The sequence below is a fragment of the Nipponia nippon genome, unplaced genomic scaffold (genome assembly GCF_047370975.1).
Source record: "Nipponia nippon isolate SJK-2023a ecotype South Korea unplaced genomic scaffold, ASM4737097v1 scaffold_2, whole genome shotgun sequence".
NCBI lineage: Eukaryota > Metazoa > Chordata > Aves > Pelecaniformes > Threskiornithidae > Nipponia > Nipponia nippon.
The window spans coordinates 103,469,325-103,480,661 of NW_028262336.1; positions in this window are offsets into that span (position 1 = coordinate 103,469,325).

Sequence of the window (11,337 nt, forward strand, 5' to 3'; positions counted from 1 at the left end):
CAGAGTAAAAATTTGAAAATGTTAAATCAGCCAGATGAGAGAGTGTCTCAGTTCCCTGTGCGTAGCTGTACTTAACCAACAACTTTTCTGTTGCTTCCATACTCACTTTTTCTTCTCTTATTTCATCAATAAATTATTATGCAAGTGGCTATTTATAAATTATCTGGCATAGTTTTTTGCCTGGGTATATGCAAGAGTATTGCTAGACTGTAACTATCAGTCATCCTTTTTCTGCCAAGTATCTCAAGAGGCAGACAGCTGACTCAAGAATCCTCTCTCTTCTTCCTGAGACATCTTCTTTACCATCACACTCTGTAAATGTGGCATTGTCTTGAACCTGTTCTCCATTTCTTTCATAACTTCTGCTTCAGTCCAAGTATCTGTTGCCCTGCAGGCAAAGATGTTCCTGAAAAGTCCAAAGCCACTAAATCTTGCATCCATAGTTTTATTTCCCTTTGCCTCAGGTTAATCTTTCCCTTGTAGTGTGAAGAAACTTCACCAGCTTCTGTTAGGATAAGGCATTCCTTGACTAGTGAAACCCTTATCAGCCTGTTCTCAGAATTGTTTTCTGTTGGTGCTGGGATGAGTATAATGCTGGTTTCTACATTGCATGCACCTACAGTAAGTATGACCATATGACTCAGCCAACATTCACTCCAAAGCCCAATCCAAAATCACCCTTCATGTTTCTAAACCTCTTCTTAGACTTTTGTCTTCATACCTTACAATGTTTCTTCTGCTGCTGCCCCGGTAATTGTTTTCACCTGCCTAGCACTGGCGCCCTGCCCACCCTCCATATCTCTAGCGCTATTTTCACTTCAGCCTTGGCTCTTTGAAAACCTACTTTTCAAATCAACCTTCTTCAAGCTCCTTCCCACTTTAGACCTCATGGGAAGCAATGTGTTTTCCTTTACATTTTTTCTCCTTGCCTTTGATCACTCTTACTCTTTTTGTTTCAAAGCCAAAATGCAACTTCTTGATCTCCTGTTAACAATGAGAAAAGACTTAGTAATTTACTAGAGTAAGTAAGTAGTTCCATCAAGCTTCCTTACCTATAGTTTATGCCTTGTGTTTGGACTCTGAAGTTTTTTTACTGTGATTATAGAATTTATAATGTTACCTTTAAATGTACACTGACACACACACACACACGTTCTTTGATGTGTAATGAAGGTGACAATAAAGACACTACAAGCGACATAGCTGTTTTCAAGAAATAAAGACCTAGACTCTTTGAGTCCTCTCTCAGATTCCCCCGGATGAAACTGGTGAGTGGTTAGAAATGTTCTTGACAGGAACTGGCCAAATGTTGTCACCAATAACAATGACAAGTTCATCTCGACATGCAATCCAGAATAGGTACATATTGGTATGGGTATGTATTGTGTAAATTATAATTGTAACTGAAATGGTGTATCAACAAGGAATTATTGGTAAGACATTTATTACTGATAGGTAAATACTTAATAGCTGGTGGAGGTCAACACAGTCAAATATTCCATGTCTATACATTTATCTGAAGTGCCAATTTTTTTATTTTATTTTTTTTTAACTTTAAACTGTATCTATACTGGATATCTACTGTAATTTATATTGCCATGTTTAAATACAGATCACTGAAATTCCAGTACAGTCAAATGCTTATATATTTTATTAATGAAATAATTAGGGAAACATTCCTGACACTGCTTTATTTGAAAAAGAAAACAGAATAGAAGCTACTTAGTGGATAAGAGATCAAATCGAGGCTAAGTTATTTAACTCCTCCTGTTCTGCAAATGCCCTACAAATACGTATTTTCTTCTTAGGACACATGCAACGTGTTTGTTTTTTTTTTTTCCTGGTAACACATGCCTGTTACAAAAAATTACAACAGAGATTTATTTCCCTTCCTCTCTCTCCCTGTTCTTATACTTTCAGAAAGGATGAATAATGGCGTCTCAGTAAAGCTGGTTTGCGCTGTGGCTTGTGTGCATTTTGAAATTTGCAATACAGTAATTTTATTAGTGTAGCCTGTGGAAACCATTAATGGCTGAAAGAGCAGGGATCGCTTGGTTGGTGCTAGAGTTAAGGTTGTTCAACTGATGGTGCAATGTTCTCAACTGGATAAAAAGCGAGAGAGAATCAAATTCTAGTTTTCATGACAGAGTTGTTTATGAGTCCACATGTTTGATTTCTGTATTAAGAACTATGAGTTTAAAAAGTAGTTCAAATTCATTTCATTCTAGCCCAGATGTTAAAGGTGGCTAAAGTGAAACTGTTTGGAGTAGTCCATTCCTCTCTATTGACTACAGTTCAGTATCTTTGACTGGTAGTGGCGGTGTTCTGGCTATTATACTTTAAGTGTTACCCCCGTGAATAAGCAAAGAAAGATTTCTACATAAAGGTAATATATTTCAATAAATTTAAGAGAAATCACTGGGAAAAAGTAGAAAAGCCTTTGACCATAAAAGCCTATCTTATCTCCTGTCCTGCCATAGAACCAGAGAATTAAGAATATTTGCCCCAAATTAACTTTCTTATGATAAGTCTATGAAGTAACTCGAGAGAGAAGTTGGGCAGTTCCTGTAGAATGAAGCTGTGCATGCTGAAATTTCATTCAGAGGATGATCTTCCTCCATCATGGGTTACAATGGTTAATCATTTTCTGCATATGTTTTGTGTTTAGCTGAATGATCAGTGGTGGGGAGAGACTGTATTGCACCAAGTACTTACATCGTATTAAGGTAGCTCATTCAAAGAGCCAGTCCGTTTTTCTCTAGAGAAGTGATCTCAGTGGTCAAGAGGCTTTTATAACGTGAACATGATATTGTTCTTCCCAAAATAATTGCAGCAATATCTAGATGTATGTTACTATCTTTTTTATGTGCTTTGGATGGCTGCTGGTCTTATGGAAGGAGGTATGTTTGTCTGTGCGTGAGTTGAATTGTTGATAACAGTGCAGTAATTCTGCAGCTGACAGAGAACTATATTTAGTAATAATATTTAGAATTATTTGAATTTATCTGAGCCAAGATGTTGATTTTTGCCTGTTAAAAGAACTCTTCTCTTTTCTATCAACTAAATATTTTTTACACACACCTGTACTATAAACACGACATAGTGCGCATTTTATATAGTATATCGTCATGTTCCATGACAAAGATTGTTAAACTAGGTCCGGACTCAGTCAAACAAGCTGTCAGGTATCCCCAAATTGAATGCTTTTAATGATGACTCAGGACACTATGGTACGTGTCATAAAATGAAACAAATTCTTTTGAAGGATGATCCTGCCATCTCTGTGTTGACCTTGGATAACTATTAAAATTGCATATCAAAGGCTGAAGAAACTGTTGTTTAAGCACTTAAGATGCCCTTCACTGCAATTTTCTCTCTCCCACTTTATAAGAGAAATTTTACCTAATCTTTTTAGCTTCAGTTGTCATAACAATACCACCCCACACAGGCAGTTTCATCGTATTATAATTCAAACAGTATCACTGCCAAATACACATTTTCCTGTGACTATAAACTACTGGCCTTTATGTTAGACAGCCAAAGGCTGGAAAGTAAATGAGAACTAAGCCTTAAGATTGTGAAGAGGACAAGAACCAACATCCCCCCTCTCTTTTCATATTCAGGTAGTGACGTCAACCACTTACTATGTTTCCTTTCTCTGTAGAGATTTCCCTAAATTAGCCAATGCTAACTTTACTCCCATTTTGCACACAACTGGGGTGAATACACAGACATCTTTTGGGTCTGCGACTGTGACTTCCACTCAAACAAACCTCATATTGTCTTCAATGAGTTTTGCCAAGATAAGAATCACAGGCAGCTTAAAATATGACAGATGAGGATTTTGTTAATGTGCAAGTCATATGGATGGAGGTGTCTGTTTCACCTGCATACCTATTAAAATCAGGCATTTGTAATGTTGCAAGTTGAACTCCAGGCACTTCTGTAAATTTGTTTCAAACCAGTTCTCCAGCCTTTTACTCACATTCAAATGAACCATCAATAGTCTCAACATATACTATGAAATAGGAGCTATGCTGGAGCAACAACTATAAAACCTCTGAATCAAACTGATTTTACCTTACCAGTAATGCAGAAGGTGTTCGTCACAGACAAAACCCAGCAGTTAACAAGTAAGAATCCCAGTTTCAGGTTACAGCTCATTTTAGAAGGAAGATTTTTGAAGGCACGGATGAGTACTTGGTGCCTAACTTCATTTTTCAAGCAACATAGACATTAACTGGAGGTCAGAGAACAGCTAGGATTTGTGTTTGGAGAAAGATATTTGCAGCACTGCCAGGGTGCAAGTCTCTCAGAGAAAGGGGGCACCATGTAGTCACCACAGAGGTGGGACATGGCAACCGGTTGCCCTTAAACAGAACCCCAAAACTTGGACAAGGCAGTTTCAGATTTCCCGTCTCAATATGTATGTGTAGAGTGCGAGAGGCAGAATATGACTGCCTAAGCTGAAAGATCCTTTGGTCCATTCCCCTTTTTAACTTAAATTTTGGAGTAAAATGAGTTTATGGCATTTCAGTAAGGAGACAGTCTTTCAAATATACGTTCAATAGCCTTATATGAAACCAATGTTCTGTGTCATTCATCACCCCTTTGGACATAAAAAGACTGTATTCAGGCCATTTATTTTAGGTGTCTGATGTAGACCTTGCACCTTACTTCCCCCGTTGACGGTATGTTAAACCAGGGTCTATCAGCCCCAGTAGGAGGAGATTTGAATCACTTATTGCTGTCTTGATATTAGAAATGAAGAAATTTTGACAACTGTCAGACAGACACCACGCTATAGAGAGACTCCTCCCATAATCGATGAAGGGAGATGGGGATTAGAGGCATCTCATCCTGTGAAAGATATTTGAGAAGTGCTTATGTCCTTCCATCCCTGCTGTGGGAAGGCTTAAATTCCTGGCTTAGACTAGGTGCTTAACTCCTAGACTTGCAAACTTAGGTGTAATAAATGCCACTCCAGGTTATCAGAAATTCAAAGCTCTGAGACTTTTGGCTCCAGGGCTTCTATTTTTAATTATTTAAAAAAATATATTTTTAAATGCACTTCCACAAGTTCTGCCCCTTCATATGTACTCATATTTCTGAGGAAGCCAAATCTTTTCTGAAGCATCCTCAGGCTTGCATGTAATGCAGCTCTCTTCAGCGCTCTGATACAGAACACAATCCAAAGCACAGATGTTGCAGCATGTTCAAAGGCTGGTGCTGCAGCCTTTGAGATTTCTGACTGGCTTTTTTACAAGAAAGTAAAAATAGTTAACTATCAGTTTCAAAACATTGCCCACCATTGTGACATCCCTGTATTCCATGACTTGGAAAACCAAATTCATCCCTGACAAGTCCACTGAAATGAAAGGTGCTCCAATGGGAATATATTTGGCCAAATGGGCACAAAAGAGAGAAAGCAAATAGTATTTTGCAGTAAGAGTTGCTGGACCCTCTTAATGACAGAACACACAACATGTATGGCTACCTTCCCCACTCTTAAAAGCAGTTAGCTATAAAACTTCTCCTTAAAAAAAGCTATTTGCCATTAACAGCTCAATTAGCAAACATACACTCACCAAATAATGAGAGATGGGGTCAGAGGCCACCAGTATCTGACCCACCATAAAGATTAGTCTTGCTACAGCACATAAATCTGCAGCTAAGCAGGTAAATCAAGATCTCCACCAGGGGCTACACAACAGCATCTAGAGAGATCTTGCCAATTGCCTTAGATAGCTAAATAAGCGTTTGCAGTCAGATAACCTTAGTATTTGCAGTATTTATGGTATTTCCAATAGTATATTCAGGGAAGTAAAACTGGCAGCTTTATTTGAAAGACTCTCAGCTGAAAGGCGAGGTGTACATGGTTGGTGTACATGTTTGATCCACAGTGCACAGAGAGTTTTGAGCTGGGTCACCATCAGGCCTTCTCTGGTCACTGCATTTCTGTAAACAATGCTGGGACCTTCCAGGGGATGACTGCTTGAAATACAGCCTGTGACTACCCTGTACCCAAACAAGCACCTTTGTATCTTTGCACCATTTCCAGACATGGCAGATTTCCCTGTTACTGTTTAAACTCTTGGTCTTTAGTATGTGCTCATATGCCTTAAGAAACTACATAACTTTTTTCTTTTTTAAATGGTCTGTTCAGTTCCTGTTATGGATTAAATCCCACACTGAAGGTTCAAATCAGAAGTGAATACATCATCTCTATCCATAGGAGAATCCTCCCTCCTTAGGGCCTCTCATCTATGAAATCATTTGAATTAAGCAAAATCTTCACAAAGCAAGTCACCATTTCTGCATGTGGTATTTCAGGTCATTCATTTATGTAACAGCCTTAATCTCTGTAACGTGTTACTCTCCATTACACGTCTAGGTTTAGATTTGCTTTTCTGCCCCTTACTATAGACTGATAAGAGGTCAGTAATGAACACAACACAATGTTGCCCTGAGTGGTCACTCTTAGTTCAGAACCCATTTAAATGCCACAGAAAGTTTACTTTATTTCATCTAATGAAATATTTTGGATTCGTGGGAGTTAAATGTTAAATCTATCACTTTAACTTACCATGTTTCTTAATTCTGTAACTGTCTGAGAATTTTCTTATATATCTGTTTTTCCATGAATACACCAGGACCTCTCAGCCTCAGCTGTGAAGTTTTCAGCTGAGAAGCAAACCTGTTTCTTTCTCAGATCTGAAACCAGCCAGTCCAGAATATTGTAAAACAATGGAAGCAATAACATAAATAAACAGTCCAAAAATACATAAAGAAAAAGCAAGTGTGTGATATCTACTGAAAAAACTCCCAAAGCATATGCACAGATAACTAAATCCCTACAGATCTCTACAAAATAAAATGTCACAGACCATAGATCATCCACCATGATATCATTGTTGTGACTGTTTTTATATAAACGTGTGAGGAACAGACAGCAAGTGATATGCCATAAAGATCGTGAGTCTTTTTTGTCTCTTGATTTTAAGGAAGACGTAAATCAATTGATACGTGCAAATAAACTAGTGGTTAGAGCACCTTCTCAGGAAGCACTGGAGGTGGATTTTAGGCTTTTGAAAGTCAAAGAGGACTTAAAATGTTTTTCCCTCTTACCTGAACTTCCAGGCTACGGAACAGTTTTGAGGCACCTTCTGTCCTTCACAGGAAAGCTAGACTAGCAAAGGGCCCGATGAAAGGAAGAACCTGTTACTGTCCAATCTAATGACTGAAGACTTAGCTCCCTTGACCTCAGCCCTGGAAATTAGACAAGTCATAGGAAGGAAAAAAGAAATACTTTTGGGAGCTTTTTGTACTGTTCACTTCACAAAAAACGTCAATCCTCTTCAAGTGAGTGCACTCCCACAGGATAGCCCTGAATCTGAAGTAAATAAAAGCATCTCATTACACCTAACTTCAGGTGCCTACAGTGAAGGTACTTCTATGCTCATCACTCCAGGCTCCTTTTGTTATCAGTGGAAAGAAAAGGTGCTTTAATTTGCAATTCATCTGACCTACCTTAGATATCTACTTTAGAATAAGATGAATAATGCTCTGAAAGCCTCTCTGTCTCCATTTACTACAAGAAAAGCCTGGGTGAGTAGATCAGATGCAGCACAGGGGTGAAAATAGACAGACACCTCTCAAAGAGCATCCTTTCCCTCCTAAAGATGGGACCACTGAAGACATGAGGACTGAATTGCCTTTTATCAGTGCCTACCTGTGCACAATGGGGAACCTGAAAACATCACTTACATCAGATGCCTAATGTTTACATGTCTATGGCTATTAATCTTTTCTGCTATCTGCTATAAAGCGGGAACAGCAGCAGTTAATCTCTGAAGAGGGATAATACGTTAGAAATTCTGAAGTGCCCTGAAATTATGGTAGTCAAAGTAAATATTTCTTACAAGAAGTAAAAATGGTTTTGGAGGGTAACTGGTGATATACAGTGAAACACAGTGCATTTCGTATTGTTGTTCTTAATTTTGTTTTTCTACAGCACGCGTAATTAAATGCTACCACGTCTGAAATTTTGCCCATTACACACCACAAAAGCACAACCACTGATAAACTATGTTTAATATAGAACAGGACAGTCTACCCTATCTTGTCATAAATATTTTTCTGATATATATATACACACACATATATGCATAATACACACACACACACACACACACAATTTTATTAGAGCTTACCCAAATAAACTAAGAAGCTGTAGGGAAGTGGGGCAGGTTAATTGTGTTTCTTGATTTCTGGTGTTTACACAGCCATCTAGCTTAACAAATCTACTCAACTGTTAGGAAAGAAGCAGGAAGTATCAGGATTAATAGCATCAACAACATACTGAAATGAAATCTAACTGTAAAAAACAGACTTAATAAACAGAAACTTCATAATGACTGAAAGGCCAAAGCTGAAGCCTGTCTATCTATCTAGTTTAACCAGGATACATGTAAAAAGGCTGGCTTGACATTCATAAAAGTGCAATGTCTTTGTCTACATTATTACTGAAACTACTTTGAGATTGCATTCTGACACTTGTTAGAAGTTTGAGTTTCCTTCATACTTGTGAGTATTCCTCTGTTTCAGTCTGCATTGTACCATAGTGGAGCTAGTTTACGTACTGGAAAATGCAGCAATATGGATCTCAACAGAAAATAATTTATCCTGCTTCTTGGGTAATTGAGACAACAATCTCTCCCTACTGGTACAGCTGTAATGCTACTGGAACCATTGGCTTTTTGGCAATCTCTATGATATCTCATTGACTGTAATATATAACAGAGACAAAAGCACAGACTGAGCATCACAGTTAGACGGAGGAGGAACTTGTAGAAAAAGCATCTCACCGAGGTTCAGTAGCCTGAATGTATTCCCTGCAGCAAGAATTGAGTAACCCCGAGGGAAAAGGTAGGAGGGAAAAGGAAGCACCAGAGGGAGTTGTGCTCATGCTACCATTGTGAAAGTGAGGCGAGAAGAACCACTTCCCAAGACAACTGGGAGCTAGTGTTTCACCCATGGTGAACTGGATTTGTATGATTTCAGATTAGCACTCTTTCTCTCTTCTGACCTTGCTTTTTCCTCATTTCTGCCCCAGCATCACCTCAGCCTTCAGAGGCCTCTTCCCCAGAACTGAATGATACTGAAAGGACGTTACAACTGCCTTGTACAATCTTTATGTTTACTATTGAAATCTGTGTCCTTTTCTTCATATTCTAGTATGTTTTGTCAATAGAATTATAAAATAAGCAACAGTTGCCAGGAATCCCATAAGAAGTACTACATCTTAGACTAACTTACAAACACCCACTGAAGGGGCAGATGCAATAAAACAAATGATCCAGCCATTTTTTTTTTTTGCTATTATTGGACAAATCTCAGGAAGACCCTGGGTATGTGAAGATGCTAGTTCAGAAAGGAACACCTTAAATTTCATTTAATATCCTAGCTGCAGTATAGTCAAAATGAAGATGAAGTAGCTCAGTTATTGCAAGGCTGTACAGCTAGATCATGACCAACTAACTCCACAGGTTTGTAAACAGATGAGTTTAAAAAGCACTTACAAAGAGCTAGCCAAATCTCAAGATTTCCACTTGAAACAAATACGTTCGTTAGCATCAGAGTGCTGTAGAAAGAGTGCTGTTCTATAAGAATATTCAATAAGCAAAATGAATTTTGAAATAACACTTTACTAAAATACTTTGATTCATCAGTGACATTGGCCTAATAAAATATCATGACAGTTTTTGACAGGCAAATTTCCTGCCAGTGATTCACTCCAGGTAACATTTTCATCTGGTCAAGTCAGCATTCTCTAACTCTGGGAGGCTTTCAACCAGGACTTCTTCTTCTTCTTAAAAAAAAAAAAGACATATGACTTTTTAATCTGTTTATACCAGCCCACAAGACAAAGGGGAAGGGCTCTGAGATATACAGTCAGAATAACATGTCATAGTATACAATAACATACCACACTTGCTATGTCACGCTAAAGCAAACTTCTTCCTTCCTGGTTAATCAGTTCCTGAATCCAGGCTTAGGAGCTGTGCTGCATAAACACATATTCTTTACCCGCAAGATCCTGGCATGCTGAGCATGCTGTAACCTCTCTGTTACTGAGTTCAGGAGTGCCCTTTTTCTGCTCTTTCAGACTTTATTCATCTTCCTCTATCTGGGGAGCCTGATAATTTACTCCAATTGAGAATGTGAATTAAGGAACAGAATTTATCTAACTGAATGTAAGTGTCTGCATTTGAGAGTCACTTTATGTTCTCTTTAGAGAATATGCAATAAATGTTCTTAGAATTCGCTTAATTTAACCCTGAAACTGAATCTAAAACAGGTCAAATGACCCTTGAATTTAAGATACACGTTTCTTCATTAATTACAGTGAGAACTTAGGAATGTAGGTACCTGCACTGCAGACACCTAAAGGCAACGGTGTTTAAGCCTACCCAAAGCACTAATTTCTTATTTTACTTAAAATGATTTTAAAATTATTTTAAGATTTCCTCCAATACTTCTATTGTGTTGGAAATATGTCTGCTTTATGCTCCTATAGATAAGATCAAATTTGAGCCCTAAGCGTGTACTTTGAATAAAGAAGTGGAAGCCTTGTTACACACATATTTCACATTAATATTTAACAGGAGAAAATGCTCAGAAATCAGATGTCAAAGATCTCAACATGAGACAGCCCTGGACACTGTTAAATTATTTAAGAGTTATTTGTAAATATACAGTAAAATTGCACTGTAACTTTTCTGAATACTTGAAATATAGTTTCTGACAGTCAATTTCAATAGTTTAAATATTATGTAGAACATTTACATGAATCCCTCTAAATGGTCAGATCTTCATATTAAAAGAATTTCTTTTTTTTATATTATAGCTTCTTTGGTAAGGGCTTTATTTGCAGAGCATTGAGGCTTAGAACCTATGATGTAGGTCTTTTCCCATGCCAAGTGACTGTGGATGTGAAGTGACCTTGGGAGGGCCCAGTTTCAAGGACTGGCAGCAGTCCAAAGTATGCCAATTCATTGATATAATGGTGTTCAGTCTGAAATCAGTCCTTCGGGAAACTTTTCCTATTTCTGAATCAGCAGTGAAGGAAACTCAGTGGATTGTAACTCCTTTAATAATATTCTGTAGGAATATGATCATTCAGGTAGCTTGCTGCCAAACATAACTCTCCTTTGTAGATTATGATGTATACCTTACACTGCAGCTGTAATATTCAGAGGTCAAAGCCTGCAAGTACTATTTAGGAAGGATTGTCTATCTCTGCACAATTTGTGGACCAATCTTACCTCAGATAAT